Below are 16,683 nucleotides of genomic sequence, written 5' to 3'. Positions count from 1 at the left end.
ATACAATCATTTCTTACTTAGGAAAACATTCTTCTAGTTCTCTGCATGCATATCACCTGTAGTCTCATGTGAAAAAGATGTAACCTAAATTAAAAGAAAAGGAAACCAAACGCTGATTTATCAGAATTTCAACTTAGCCTATATCTACAATCAAAAACTCTATTTCGGACAGTAAAAACATACTGCTTTCTCAGTCCCTACTAGTAAAGAAGAAAGATCCATGCCCCAGATGAGGAATGAGACTGATGTGCTTTATAACCTAGCTTTCTTCAAAACTCAAGTGAAACTATTAGCAGACAAGTCAATAAGAAAAAACATATGAACTTAACACTTTTAAAATAAACAAAATTATAACTGTAGGGCTTTCTAGAAACTGGACATCACTGTCTGTCCTTGTTTTGGTAGAGAAAGAAATGTCAGCTTTCTTATGTTGTAAGGCAAAATGAACATTCAGCTCTTAACATAATCTCGGAAAAGCTATTGTTTGCTGTATTTCTCATGGTTAATTAAGCTTCATAGGCTTTTGTGTCTTCTCTTCTACAAGTGCTGTGTTTTCTTGAAAGGAGTGTCAACCCTAATAAAAACAATCCTTCTTCAGTGGAAAAAAACAGTAGGAAACATTATCATCTATATCTAACTTCAAGGGAGAGCAAATGACTAACAAATTTTAAATACCATAAACCTAATAAACAGTTAAAAAGGCGAGCAAAGCCATCCTGACAGTATGATGTGGTCAGGGACATGTACTGCTTTCCTGAGGAAAACTGGCAGGTGGAGAGAAAGCATGCAGAATAGTTTGTTTGTTTGTTTGTTTTAGCTCTCAAATTTTTCTTTTTGCATTCCTTTTAATCAGAAGGATTCTTGCAGGCAGTAGAAGTGGCTTGGGAATGTTGCATGCATATCTAGGCCTAGCTGAGGTAACTGCTCTCCACCTCCTGATATCAAGGCGAGTGAAATGAGCCTCCTGAAAAACTCGTAATTGCATTGTAGAAACAAATCTTGCTCCACAGTCTAGAGAATTAAGGGAAATACGGAATGTCCGTCTTTCCCTTCCTCCTCTTCTAATACTTTTTTTTTCCTCAGGCCCTCATCTCTAGCGGGTTAGATACGGCTCTCTTCGGATCAGTTCGGTTTCAGCCCACTTTTAGCTTGTCGAGGATGCGAATTTTACCCTTAGAGAAGTTTTAGAGCTTTCTGGAACCCTTTGTAGCACACCCGGGACCCACATCTCCATCTGTTCGTGACCTCCAAAACGCTGAGCTCCTTCCTTACCCAGAGCCCTGGGTCTGCAGCTGAGAGGACAGCATGCCATGCCATGCCATCCGCAGCGGGCAGCTTATTTTAGCTCCGAGCACGTCCAGCGGCCTCTGGTGGAGGGAAAACAGCTTCGCTGGGCTTTACGTTCTGCTGAGCATCTGCCCACGTCGGTTTGCATTGCCAGATGGATGGCTTAAATAGAGAAGACGCATTATGCCTTATTTTGAATTATCAGAATTACTCTAGGAGTTCATACAACAACTCACGCAACTTCCGTAGGCTTCTGAGCACAGACGAATGTCCTGCCGACTACAGCCACGCACACTGTCCTGCTGCTCGTTTGCAGGGAAGGAACACAGGAGGAATTTCCAGGATGTGCTGCAAAGCAAACGCACCCAGCCGCGTCCTCTGAAAACAAGAGCCCTCGCCCTCACAGCAAAATACCTGGGTGACAGCGTGCCAGCTAGATGGAGGGGGCTGCGCAGGGCACCCTTCAACACCTGGTCAGCACTCTCATGCCGGCACAGGATCCGGCATGGACGTGCCTAAGAACACACGGATCTCTAAACTGGGTATACAGTACATACTCTAATATATATACTGGCTACACAGTATATATTCTAATGTATATAGAGACCATGCTTCTGAAATGAATACGTTTCAAGGTGCAATGCCAGGCATTATTAGCACAAAAAAACCAAACTAGGAATTAAAAATAAAATCCTGGTATTCCACCATCAGGACACCGGTAACCCCAAAGCTCAGATTCACAGAAGATTCAGGGTCTGCCTGTTATTCCTGCTGGAGATGAAAGAGTGTTTGTTCCTGGTAACACAACTCAGCCATTTCCACATCTTGAGACAACAGAATTATCCATACTGGGTTATCATGTACGTTAAGAACAGGGAAGGGGTCTTTAACAGCCATCAGGTGTTCATAGCTCTGTGCTCATCTGGTTTCCTTTTACCTTCTCCCTCTCCTTAAAAATTGCACATCTATGACTGGGACATAATTTGTTATTTCCATCTTCCTTTCTGAGCATGTGAATTCATGCCAGACATTAAATAGAGCAATCAAAACAGAGACGATTCATGCAACCGAACTGTAATACACTGAAAACCTCTCAAAATTCAAGTCAAATAATTGGCTTTCATGCCAGTCACTATGTATTTGTTACACACGGTCTTGCAAATTCTGCGTGCCCTTTGGTGAACACTTGTGTAATTGTCACTTTAGTGCAGTTTGCTTCCCTGAACCGAGTTTCCTGAAGGATGGCATTGCTTGTGTGGTATTTGTGGACATTTTATTAAAAAAAAATTAAGATGATATGCCCACTCTGCATCAGGTACTTCTAACTTAGAAACAAGTCATACCACCACAAAACCATTTGATACCAGTCAAAAGCAGGCATCAAGACACAAAAGCAGAGCAATACATACCATGAGGTCTCTGCATCAGTTACGTATGTAAAACAGGTAAGAAACGGAAAGGGTCTGTGACAAGAGATCTGCCTGCTGTCCCATTATCATCATACAACAAAACAAGTGGGAAAACAGGAAAACAGAAAGACTTCTTGGCAAATGGTAAAAAACTGCAAGCACTGTATCTCATTCACTTTAGGTAAAATAATACTTCAGTGCAGCATTTATCTCTCTTGCAAAACTGGGTACCAATTTTACAGGTACCCAAATATGGCTAAAACTGACTCCCCTACTCTTTCTGCCACTCCCATCCCATACCTGTGCAACAAAGAAGAAGGATTAGCTTTAAGAATTTCAGACTACAGAATGATAAACTCAGCAATTCCTCCCTTATCCTAACATTGCACAATATGCCGTGAAATTGCCGAGATTGAAACCAGAGCTGCGAATTCACTGATGCTTGGGGGCTTCCTAACTGCGAGAGACCTCTTCACTCACACTTAGATAAGGCATGCAGCTACACAGACCTCTTCTGACTCATTCCAGATTAATCAATTACAGATCATTCCAGACAGAAATAAATAAAACAAATGCTGAGACTGTTTCTGGCCTGGTTTTGTAAACAAATCTAATCTAGAATCCCACTGTGTTCCCCTAAAAATTCAGGGGAATTGATTAGCAAAAAAATTAAACGTAGTGGTTTTGAACTCATGGTTGATCAAATCCACACAATCCTTACAAGAAGAAAGATGGTTCCCAGGGGGGAAAAAAAGTAATGCAAAGATGCCACAGATAGAAGCATACTCTTTTATAATTTTAATAAAAATTTTAGTTTTATTTTCCTACTAGCTGGCCATTTCAATGTTTTAAACAACTAGGGTTTTTTTATGGGGGAAGGATTTTGTTTTTTATTACACAGCATATTTTGGTTAATTTCTGAGACATTTTCCCTCTCTTTTTTGTAGAAAATAGCTGAAAACCAACCAAATAAAACATTTCGTTTCTTTATAAACAAGCCACTGAAAACAGAAAGAAAAAGGCTATGCTTGGTTAGCCAGAATATTTAAAGTGACACTGTCAATTTGAAAATATTAATTATTTATTATTTCCTCTCCCCCAAAAACATGTCAAATTTACCTTTCACACATTAAAAAAAATTCACCTTGTGACACAAAAATAGCATAAGGTAACAATAAAGGTTATTTCTAAAACAGAAACCCTACTTATTTTAGAATTTAGGAGAACCTAAAAATGAGCACATCCTCCAGGTGAAAGCAAACAGCAGTTTTATAAGGCTGGATAAATTTACCCAAAGAATCCAATCACATATTAGAATGAAAGCCGTGACAGCATAGTATCTTATTTGTTTTAAAAAGTAATGCCACAGTTTCAAGGGTGTATTCAGCAGTGTAAGTATGCAATGATAATTGCTGAAGAAGTTCAAATACTCACTAAGATTCCTAGAAACATCCTGATGAAGGAGGAAGCTCACAGCTTGCCCTTCCTTTTCAGCTGTCACCTTCATTGCCCACCCCTGGCCAGCAGCTGCCATTCCTGTTACCGCAAGTGTTTCACATACAGTTCTCGAATGGACCATTTTGAAATGCCAGAAAGAAATATAAAGTAAAGCCACTGAAAATAAACCTAGGTACTTTGGTTCTGGTTTGGTAGGAGAAATGCAACCTTTTTCTTAATTAAACTTGACAGTAACCCCTAAACATTGCATTTGGGAAAGTGTTCCATTCTCAAGGAATTACTGAACAACGGGAAACAAAAAATGTGAATACAAAACTGTCCCAGAATAAGGAACTCCTGCTGGTGCCAGCACACAGCTCAGGTGGTTTCTGACAGAATATAAGGACAATTATTACTCATCAAACCTAACACTGCTGCACCGTGGCCACCAAGCTCAACCAAAACCATCAGAACACAATGAATGAAAAGTAGCAAAACTCCTATATACCACCTTTGTCCAGCACAAAGAAAATGCTAAACCCAGTACTGGAAGTGCTGTGTAGCCTACGTTTTTTATGCTGCTGATCCTCACAAGGCTGTCGGCACTCATTTCGGTTCCGGGCCCATCAGCACTCCCCATACGCAACCGAAATGCCGTGAAGTCCATGGAACAGCTTGCCATCCCACAACGCCAGTCTCTTTTACTAAGAGCCAGCGCTAAGTGTCCAACAGAAAGTAACTGTGAAAAACAGGTATTCTCAGATTTTAATTAGACAACTGTTTTGACAATGGATCCTTTACCAGATATCCTTTCCCCCACTTAGATATTTATTAGCTGTGATCAAACTATGCTACATTCTCCTTTGGTAAACTAAAAACTGCTCATTCCCTGGAAGACATGTCTTCCAATTGTTTAATTACTCCTCTGGTCTTACATCTGAAACTTCTATTTATCCATCTTCCTTTCTAAAACTAAAAGAGGGCACCGCTTTCTAGTAGTAGCTGCACCCATACCATCTACACAGGTAACGTAACCTCTCTTACTCTGCCTAGTACTTTGTTTAAATAACTACCGCTCCTTTTTTGGCTATGATACCATTCTGATCATTTGCTATGGCCTCCAGTTGTTTTTTTAAATAAACCATGGGCATGTACTGAAGCACATATTGTTTGCTTGCTCTCAGTTGATTGAACGAGCCAGACCACTCTTAGCAATCTGCTCTCTTCGTTGTCTACTCTCCCTTCAGTCTTTGTAGTAGCAGTACTGTAGGCACTACAGTCTAACGACAGCAGTACAAGAAAGTTTGTAAGCAGAAAGATCTCTTTTATTAAGTCAGCAATTGATCTAATCAAACGTATTACTTCTTGCAGAACTTACTAATCTTTGTGTCACAGGTAAAATAATAAATAGCTGTTGATTTGATGACTAACCCCTGAAAGACTCCGTGTAATAGTGTCCTCTTTAGCAAGCATTTTTGAAATCTATGTTTTAGTTTGCTGTTTAATCCATTTCATTTGTGCCAAGTTGATTTTGTGTCCTTCAACTTTATTAATCAAAACATTATGTCAACCCAAGCCCTTTACAGAACTTTATTATATCACCACTCTTATCTCTAGAAATCAAACTTGTACTCACATCAAAAGTAATATCGCTAGTTTGGCATGCTCGAGTGTTCATAAAGCCGTGATGTGGTATAGCATGCATATTTCAGTGTTATATGGGAACGACATACAAAAAGCATTTGGAACGTGATAGCATGTAAGGTAATACTTTGTGACAGTGGAGACTAATAAAAAATAGTTGCCATAAATTAAGCACTTGTCTACAGTGACAGCTAAGTAATGGTCACTTTTGAGAAATTATTCCACTTCTTTCCCCAGGAATGGTGGTAAAAGAACACAGCCCGTCATGAGCGCTGCAGCCCTTGGTGACGATGTTCTCCTTCTAGTGCGGTCACGCTCTGCCTGTCCCCTGTGAGCCCAGCTTTGGGACAGCAATGCACAGACCTGGAAAAGTTCTGTCGCCTGGTATCACATCAGAACTCCTGCCTTCCTTTGAGAACACCATAGCTGTCCCCTCCAAAGGTACCAAAACTTTCCCTATTGTTTTAACCTGCACGTGTATCTGCAAATGATTTGCAGCAACTTTAGTTTTAGTTAAAAAAACCTACATCAACAAAACGTTTCGGTTAAATATCAAGGGATCATTTTTGTAGACAATGTTTTCGTTCTGAAAAATTCCACCTATCCCGCAGACTTGACCCTGCACTTCAGTTAATAGAGGTGGCAGATTAGGTAACGGAGACTGTGGTTCCGCAGCTATTTCTGCAGCGCCGGTGCCAGGCTCAGCAGCGCGGGTGCTGCCACTCATTCCGACCTTTGCCTCGTTGCCAGCACAGCTGTTTGTGAACCACAGCAAGGAACAGATCCAGCTTAAACGAGCGCCTGGCTGAGGAGGGGTAAAGGGCTGCTTAAGAAGCACTGCCACCAAACGTGAAACCGTAGCTTCGCGTTCTTCTGTCCTCTGCTGCAGAAAACGGATGGACATAGGAACTTCAGATACGGTTGGTCACACAGAGCAACCCGTCACAGGCAGATTACTGCTATTACTGCTTATATGGACCAATACCCCTAGCAAACGATGTAAAAACAGAGCAAAATGATGGACCTCTTCCTGCAGACCTTACAATCAAAGTGCTGCAGGCTTCGTCCTGATCTGACAGCATCTCTTGAGCTGCAGTTCCAATCCTGGACTTCCTTCAATGCTGATCTAAGCAAGACCCCAAAAAGACGGGTAGTTTCACAACTATCAAGGAGGAGCTCCTTCCGTTTCATTTGTCTTAAGCCAAAAATCTGACTACTCAGCTAGCCCTTGGAGAAATTAGACTATCGCTTAATCAGAAAATTGGAAAACAAGCTGAATCAGAGCTAACTACCTACCAGAAATGACCAGGAAACACATCAGCGGGCCATTTTAGCTGAAAGACCTCCTGTTGCAGGTGACGCCCAGCCATACTGCTGCACAGGGAGGCCAGCACGCGGATGGTGCTTTGAACACAAAAATTGCTTCTCTGAAGGGGCAACCAACTGAACCAAATTACTATGAACATTACACCAGCTCTTTCTATCACACCAGATTAGAATAAACATAAAAATAGGTGGCTGAGTGGAAAAGTACTTTAATCTTTCCACTTGGAAAACGTACCATAGTTCCAAATCTTGCCTTGGGGTAACCTGGAAATTTTATTTTGGAGACCCTTTCCCAGAATATAATTATTCTGTTTGTAAAACCTCTATACCATTCGGCCCTATTAGTTTCCAGCTCCCTAGGTCTCTGCATTAAGACCAGAACAGGAACATTAGGTTGAGTCTGAGTTGCACTGCTAGAACTTGGCAGAGGAAATGTGCATAATCTGCCTGAGCTGTGCCTGGTTTTGTGAAACCATGTCTACGCTGGGACACCCAGGAGAGCTGGAAGAAAGACCTCACATATAGCGTGATGTCAGGATGCATAAACCAGAGTGTACAGAGACTGGTTTAGCGGCTCTCACTTGAGAGTAAGGTGAACTTCATTTTCTGTGATTCTCTGGGAATATACTACAGTAAATAAAAAGGAACATCCAGGCGGGATTTAACATGGTAAATGGACTTCACACCTTGCACTGAATAGGCTTGGCATTCACAAAATGTCCCTGAGTAAACGCAACCTGACTATTCACTTCTATGAGCAACAAAGTTGCCTGAAAGGAATTAAAAGAATACCATAAATTAACAATATTTCTAACTGCATCATTTTCAGGAATACAATTACTATAAAAGGCATGTCTGTGGCCATTTATAAAATGCTGTAAAAAATCAAAAGATATATTCTAACATAGGAGTACGAAAATGTCTTAAAATGGAAGAAAAAATGAATATATGATTTGCACATTTATACTGAACCGTCCTTTGTTTTTTCTAAGTATTGCAGGATCACTCCTCTGTGCATGTGATCTCACACATGTAAAGTATACTGCAACACCCCCCCAAAAAACAGACTGCACTAAGTATAGAGGACTAGATACTCATCTGGCATAATGTGAGACCACTCCAGTAATTTCAACATTCCTACTCCAATTTGCAACAGCTAAGGATCTGGCACAAAACATCAAGTTAAGTTTCCAATTACCTCATGCACCAGCATTCATTTCAATAGTTATATACACATAGTCATAGAGGAGAATTATTTGAAAAGTTGCAAACTCAGCTCTGTATTTCTTTTACTTTTGTGGTCTAAATCAGACCCTTCATGGTATTTTAATGTAGGTTTTTGTGGTTTAATTATATATGTGTCAAGAGCAGAATAGTTACTTGCTGCGTCTACCCAATTAAAAAAAAAGGCAGCAGTAATTCTTTACACTGCTGACAATGTCAACTTATACTGGGTCATGTCACAATGGTAATGAATTTTAATGTTGCAAAAAAATCTAGTGCATATTAACTTGAATACAGAAGTAAAAAGTTATCACCTATATGAAAATTAGTCTTCTGTCTGTGAATATTTTGCAGGTTGCCTTGGGACATCTTTTTGCAATTTGCTGCTCCAAATTAGTCAAATTGTATAGTCCAGCCACAATAGGAGGCAACCCTGGTGTAAAGACACAGTATTCAGTCAGCCCAGACAAGAGTTCTTCAGAGACAGCACTTAAATTACATCCAATTAAACAGCCCTACACAGTTCTGCAACATGCTACACTGTACTTCGATGGACAGCTGCTTAATGAAAAATCACCATATTTTGTTTATTTTTTTTATTCTAGGAAAAGGACACAGACGTCCAAAGGAATTTACGCACAGAAAATATCCAAAATCCTTCTTTTCAAATACATAGTAATTGCAGTCTAAATCAAAGTTCAGTGTCTGGTACCTTAGCCTAATACCTCAAGACCAAATATATACTAGTCTCACTGGTATATGGACCTCTGAAAGTCCTGAACATAATCACTCCTCAGTATAATCTTCCCTTATCATGAAGACGTTTTAAACAAATTGAAAATAAAACGCTTAAACTTTAGTATTCCTCAGACAGCCATTAGCATTTGCCATTTTGCTCAAAAGTCTGACAACTAGCCTATATACAATCCTGTGAGTGAGACTGCCCAGTGATGCATTTTGATATAGGACAATCAATCATCAAAGTAATTTTACTGTTTAACATTAAAGCAAAAGGCGGGCCAGCTATTTGACACATTTCTCAGGCTTAGAAACAAAAAGAAGAAACTGCGTTAAAACAGTTTTCACCAAGGTCCTGTATTACAGGCATCCCAAAAGGAATCCTTCTGGCAGCATTACAACCTACAATGTGGACTAAAAATGTAAGTTTTATTGCCTTTTCAAATAAATTTTATTCTTTACTTGACAGATAAGCACTCCTCGTATCTGAGCTTTCACGCTGCAAAGTGCATCCAAGTTCCTTTAAGCACTTCTGATTTAATGACAGATTTAATAACATTGCAACACAGAAGTGTGGACTTGGCCAAAAAAATTATTTCATAAAAATCTGATTTCTGTACAGCAACATCTAAAATGTCACCTTATACATACAAGTAAAGCAGTAAGTTTTTAATCCATATTGTAAAGCCTGGGGCTTCAATACGTAACACATCTACTGACTTTAAAAGATCATAAAGATAATTTATTTTTAATAACCATTTTTATTTAATTTTAAAAAGAGTAGTAGTTTATGCCTTCAGTAGAACCATGCCCTGAAATCTCAGGGGTGATTAAAGGGCCATGCCAAAGCTGAAAGGTTTCAAATATCAAACTATACTATTATGTCAGGGCCAGCAAGATCAATTAGCGCTTTTCAATGACAGAAAAGGTTAAGTTGGACACATATTTACACGATATTTAAATCCCAAAAAGAAAAATAGCACATATTGAGTTAATACCACATATTCAAAGTTTACTTATAAACCTCTCGATCGATGACCAAATATCAAAACTCTTCTCCCACTTGCACAACATAAATACTGCTTTTCTAACGCAAAATGGCAAGAAGATTATAGATACATTAGATAGCAGAAATAACATTGGCTTCTCAAGTACAAAGTAAAACCCAAAGACATCTGAGTGTTTCTGCTACCAGACTTGGTTTAGTGCTGAACTTTGAAAAAGCTTTAAAAATACTTGATCAACTTGACACATGTCTGTTAGTCTGATGCCCCTGTGTTTGCATTCTTCTTGCAAACCCTGGCCATACTAAAAATTAATGATAATGAGCAAATAAACCTACTCCCATGTTCAACTAAAACACAAATAGAAAACTACCATACGACAAAAAAACCCACAAATTAAAAATACTAATTTGTAAATTAACTCCTTTTAAATCTGGGAAAAAAGCAAGTGTACACCTTCTGCAATGAAAAGCCATACAGAAACATGCACACCAGGAAGCAAGGGAACTTACATTTCAGTTCTTAGTATCGGAAGAATACTCACTGGAAGTACAGGTATGTTAGAAGTTAATTCGATACCTGTTAATACAAGTGTTGCCGCAGTAAACAGAGCTTGAACAAAGTACCAGGTTATGATATCAAATAAAGTCAGTATAAAATCACAATAAAAGTGCAGGAGATTAAGAAAACCTAAGGAAAAAGCACACTGTGTTGAAATCAGTGATTTAGATTGTAATTGCATTATTTTGAGTAAAAGCAAAGCAAGATTACTTTTGTTATTTCAAATGCCTTTTTTTTAAAAGCCTACTTCTCTATTTATTTCTTCAAGGAGTGATTTGAAATATTTACTACCAGACAGTACCTAATTTTAGGTTTTAAGTGCTTTAACAGCTCTATGAAATATGATCAGCAGCTGCAATATAGAAGTATGCTGAATAAACTCTCCTTATAAAAAGGGAGACCTGTTTTACCCTGAGTTCATAAAATCCCTACTTTCAAGAAAGAAAAAGATAACACAGAAAAAATTAGTAGTTGCGTCCTAGAGCGTTTGCCAGAAATTCCAGGAATTTCTTTCTTCTTTCTGACTTAACTTTCATATTTAATAGAGAAAAAAGCAGTTTAAATTCTAACACTGGAAGTTTGCATTGAACACTGTGCACCAGGTTATCAAGGAAACGGACAGGTACCTTTCCCATACCAAATGCCAGGGTTTAACACTGATTAATTCTAGGACTGAAAGGTAAAAGTTGCATGAAGTTTAAAGAGTAGCTCTCAAAGCTTGCATCAGAGGCTAAAAATATGCAACAGGATACTATCTATAGCTGTATTTCTAGTTGCTTTGTTTGAAACATTTTAACTGGGAACTGCAATTAACTGGGAACCCACCAGTTTTCCACTCATTAAATTCCTTGTTTAGAATTCATCTATCCCATTGGCGTTAGCCATACAGCAGAATAAATTTCTGTTGCAAAGTGTTGCGAAGCAATTAATAAATACAAATCCAGCAAGAGTAATCTTCAACTAAATTTATTAGCAGTACAACCATACACACATAACAATTTGTAACTGCATATGAATTATCTGAACAAAGGTACACAAAAGATTAGTCAACATCCTCCTCTTTCATTTTTGTTAAATTTAAGAAATGGTTTAATAAAAAATGATTGAAGAACATTTGGTAACATAAATATCAGAATTTTCAAAAGAAAGCAAGAAGAGCTGTTTCGGATGTAGCCCAGCTAATGTTAGATGTCAAACGTACAGGAAGAATCACGGGGAAGGGACACAAATGTCAATCTGTATTTCCACTTTACTCACAGTATGATACATATTGTAGGTATGCAAACATTTGTTATTCGGCAGCATTTCCAGAAATGCTAGGAGAAAAAGTCAAACCCACAGTAATTTTACGAAACTTCTCTTTTAAGGAAATGAAAGAATGAGCTTTAAGGCAAAGTACACTCTTTAAATAACAAATAAACACTGAGGTCAGACCAAAAAAATATTCACCAGACAGAAGAGGTGCTTGCTTTGTATACTTCGCTCTAAATCTGAGCCGTTGACTAGTTTATCTTAGATACACTTTCTCGCCTCAGCAAGTGAAACGCGCAAAACAAAACTCAGAAAACTGAAAATACTGGTTCCTTACTGTTCTAGCATGACTTCATGCTTAAACTCGAATCGGCCAAGGCGCTCCCTTGTCTGGTACAGCGTGCCTCCCAGGATTTTTGTAAATACCAGCTATTTCACACCGCCACTCGCGAGATAAACGCGTCCCTCCGTGTGCTCCGCTTTAAATCCTGCCCGCGGGATAACGGGAAGGCAGCACCGTACCTACTTGGCTCTTAGCGGCAGTTTCATAAATGTAAATGAAACTTTAGCTGCCAATTACCGATTGGCAGCCGCGCTGCCGTGGGATGCCGCTCTCGCTTCTCGGTGGAAAGCGCCGCGGGGCTGCTCCCCCGCGGGTGGGTGCCGGGCGGCGCGGCGGCGGCCCCGGGGCAGCCCCCGCCGCCCGGGCGGGGCGCGGAGCCCCCGCGGCTCGGGGAGAACCGCCGCCGGAGCCGTGCGAAACCCAGCCGGCGGTTTTCCGCGGGTATCTGATTTTAGAAGTGTCTGTAATGACAGCCGGAGAGGCAAATTAATGGCCAACAGCCCACTGGGTTTGAACACGGAGAATCCTGTTACCTCCTCACGGATCAAGTACACACACACACACACACACACACACACACACACACACACAGAGGCGTCCCCACGTGGAAACGCTTTCAAACCAAAACACAAGACCCCGCACCGCCGGCGGAAAGGGCGGCGGGACGCCCGCGCCGGGGCTTTCCTGTGCCTCCGTCCCCCGGCGCAGCGGGGACCCGCGGCGGGGGCGGGGGCGAGGTGGGACAACCCGAAAACGCACCGTTTTGTCTTTAAACCGCAAGAAAAACAAGCCGGGGCGGGGGAGGGGAGGGGAGAAGATGGAAGGGAAGGGAAGGGAAGGGCAGGAGGGATCCCTCAGGGAGAGGAAACGGCGAGGAACAAAAACAACGGGCAGCTCTGTCCCCACTCCCTCGGACACCGGGAAAAGCGGCTGCAGAAGCCCCCGCGGCGGCTGCCGGCCGGGGAGCAGCCTGCCCCGTCCGCCGGCACCCCGAACGCTGCACGCCCGCCGCGCTCCGCCCTGAGAAGGGACGGCAGGGGAGACCCCCAAGCGCTACCGGCAGCTGGGGCAGAGCGGGGCCCGGGGGCGGGCGGAGGAACCGACCTCCTCTGCCGCTGCCGCCGCCGCCTGTGCCTGCGGGTCCCGGCCGAGCTGCCTCACCCCCCGCGCTGCCCAAGCCCGAGCCTCGCTGGCAGAAACGGGTGTTTCGGGAAAGGGCTCGCTACCATTCCTGCGTGGTTTTATGCCGCTCTGGCCGGAGGGGCTCCCCGCCGCCAGAAAACTGGTTTTCTCGCAGCCTCCGGTCGAGCCGCCGCCGGCCCCGGCTCCGGCCCCGGCTCCGGCCCCGGCACTCCCAGGCGCGGTCGGGCGGCAGGGCGACCCGGCGGCCGGCTGAGCCCTCCCGGCCGGCCTGCCTCCCGCCTCGCCCAGGCGGGCCGGCATCCCCCCGTCCGCTGGCGGGGCGCAGCCCGGGCCCCCATTTCCGCCGCTACGGGGGTGGGCGGGAGGCGCAGGCGGGGAACAATGCGAGGGCAGCCGGCACGGCTTGCGCGGGTCTCGGGGCTTACCCCAGCAGCCACGGTAACAGCCAGGGGCGAGGGCAGAACAGCAGGAACTGTCACCTGGAGAGAGGCAGAAAGTCCGGCTGGACGGGCGAAAAGTCGCCCCGTCCGCACCGGAGACCAGTTTTGTGGCGGCTAAACTCGCGTGGGGCCGGGGGCGAAAGCCCGTCTCTGCCCCGCGGTGGACGGCTCCGCTGCTCCTTGCCATCACGTTTGTTTTACGACAACTTTTTTTTTTTGTCATCGGACCAGCACGAAAACAATGCTAAATAAACGCTAAACTCAAGCACACGCACACACCCACCTCCACGGACACATGCACATGCGGCAGGGAACCGGTTTCCTCCACCTCTGAGCAGCAGGGGTGGGAGGGAGACTCGGGGACGGGGAAGTCGGAGACACTCACCTTCTCGCTGCCGGGGTATGCCGCTACCTTTATTTTAGGGCTGCTCCTTATTTATTTATTCTCGTCCCTTCTCCGAGCCGAGGTTCCCCGTTTGCACTGTTCCTCTGGCAAAAACAGGACATCCCCTCTACAAGTCCCCCCCTTCTCCACACACAAATAAAGCGCAACGCGGAGCAAAACGGGAGGGGAGACTTGGGGCGGGGGGGCAGATGGAGGAGGAGGCTGGTACGGGAGAAGCCTGACGCTCCTCGCACTTCACGAGCGCAACTGGTTGCCTCTCACGCACAGGCACGTAGAAAGTTTCCCTGGCAAGGGACGGGACTCTGCCAAGAAAAGGTAACCCCCTCCCGCCCAAAAAGGCCGTCCCGGCAGCGGGCAGGTAAGGGGCCAGGAGCGCAGGAGCCGGCGCAGCCCCGGGCCGCCGCGCTGCACTTGTGCCGGGAGGTGCCGCCGGGGCCGCGCCCTGTGCCGGCCCCTGCTCGCCGCGGGAGCCGGGCTGCCCCCGCTGCCCGCCCGCCGCCTCCCCGGGCCGCCCCGCTCAGCACGCCTGCGCTGCCGCCGCGCCGGCCCCCGGCACACGGCGGCGGGCACGGCCCGCGGCCTTGCCGGCGGCCCCCGGGCTGGCCCGGCCGTCACGCACCTCCAAAGTATCCCTGCCCGCCGGCCGCCCGTCCCGCCGTCCCCGGCCTCGCAGCCCGAGGCCTGGACCCTTCACCGCTCCCTGGCAGCTGCAGTAGTGATGGGAGCGAAGAAGGAGAGGGCCCTGAAGGGCATGGGTCGCAAGTCAGCCTGCAGCTGACTAAGGCTAACCCACTGGAGTGTAGGAAGCAGAGTCGGGGCTTCGCTTTTTTCTTTTGTTTCTTCTACAATAAACCAACACTGTAAAGCAGTCCTGACTTTCTGGGAAGGCTGGGAGTACGTGGAAACTGATCAAGCGCTACGCGACGGGACCTGTTGCTGTGCCCTTCTATAGGATGCACGTTGTCTCCTTCCTCTCAAGCTGGTTAGTGTGGATGGAGACAAAGTCCTTTCCTGCTTTGAAAGTGAACGCTCTTCTCTGCTGGAAATTCAGCAGCTGTCTTTGGTCCTCTTTGCTACCTAGTGTGGGGAAGCAGAAGAAAATCCTTAACGGCCTAGTCACATCTCATACTCTTATCCTTCACCTTGTATCACCTCCTGGGTATTATTTCACTGAGTGGATTGGGTAGCTCTTGTTCAACCAGCTGCATCACCAGCTTCGATCAAGTAACTTCACTCTCCAAAGGGTGCAAGTCAAAAATTCAAAAGAGGAGGCAAAAGTTAGCCCCTATAGCTGGAGAGAGATGTGGGAGAAAAGTCTTGATTTTCAGAAGTACTGAATATCAGAAGCTTTTGAGGTCAGCAAGGCACATGAAACGAGGAAAAAAAGTACAGATCTGTGAAGATTCTTTCCTGCCTGCCTTCTATTTGCTTACTTTGCATCCGGTGATACTACTTGAAGCATAACTTTACTCAAGCTGTCTGCCTTTGCATTTCATAATTTGCATTCAACGAATTGTACTAACGTGGTCATCTTTCTCCTAAATAATTTCTGACTTAAGATGACTAAATCTTCATGAAAACAAGTCTATAAAAACCCTGTATTTGCTGTCTTGGGAGACTCGCCACTCAGAAGCAGAACAGACTTGGAAAACTCTTTTGACCTACACAAATACAGCTAGAAAAACATTTAAACTAAAAAAGCCCCCAAAAGCCAGCCTTCAAATTGACATAGTGTAGGACAAGCCAGAAATATGAAGTGAATTTTGAAACTGAGAGTTTAAAGAGTAACTGGCAGGGGGAAAACTCAGATTTGCAGGAAAGAATTGCGATTGACAACCCTGCTGCAGAGTAACAGTCGTGACTAACGCCAGCACCCATCTTGCTAACAGGCTCCTTCTGTAGGGAAACGTGCTAACAACTCCTTCCTTTCGAGAGGACTTTCGTGACCGGCAGCAGGCTAACATGAGGTACACGAACACGATAATGAAGGTTTTCTGAAGTCTGGTTTCCTTCCACTTTACTTCAGTGAAGCAAATTCCTGTTACGGGGAACAGTCCCCTAGTAACATGGGTTGTTGCAATAGACATATCACTTTAAAGCAAGCTCTTAACCATCTGTTGCCCCCTCTCTTAAAATGTAAGATACAGCTGACTTGAAAAGATTAGGCATGATCTGTGTTCGATGTAACATGTTTCAGACTGAGGAGGGATGGCACTGCAGTTACACAGTATGGACCCCAGGCAAGTCTCCCATTAAGGGGCCTGGCCTTGCTGTCATTGAACCACATTGCTATTTTGCTGTTGATTTTGGTGAGGGTGGGCAGGGTCACGCACAAAACTAATGAGCACGTGTACGGAAGGAAGCCCTACAGAAACTGATCTCATACCCAAACACTACTTTTTCACAGTGATTTATCGCAAATATGACTTTCACAGGTAGGAATTAGATGATGATTTTAGTGAAATCGGTG

General features: G+C 44.0%; 1 protein-coding gene across 6 annotated transcripts in view; it reads right to left on the bottom strand.

Annotated features, from left to right (window-relative positions):
- Positions 1–14,424, bottom strand: part of EYA4 (EYA transcriptional coactivator and phosphatase 4) — a 161,187-nt gene extending 146,763 nt beyond the window's left edge. For 5 of the 6 annotated variants that reach the window (XM_075498771.1, XM_075498768.1, XM_075498772.1 and 2 more), the window contains exon 1: positions 14,193–14,424. The gene's annotated coding sequence lies outside the window, so the exon portion shown is untranslated. Of the gene's footprint in view, positions 1–12,218; positions 12,413–14,192 lie in introns of those variants that run through there. The other variant, XM_075498770.1, reaches the window with a different exon arrangement.
- Positions 14,425–16,683: the final 2,259 nt, after the last annotated feature.

This window comes from Mycteria americana, chromosome 3, assembly GCF_035582795.1.
Source record: "Mycteria americana isolate JAX WOST 10 ecotype Jacksonville Zoo and Gardens chromosome 3, USCA_MyAme_1.0, whole genome shotgun sequence".
NCBI lineage: Eukaryota > Metazoa > Chordata > Aves > Ciconiiformes > Ciconiidae > Mycteria > Mycteria americana.
The sequence above is the reverse complement of the archived record's forward strand: the minus strand, read 5'-3'. Positions and strand labels throughout refer to the sequence as shown.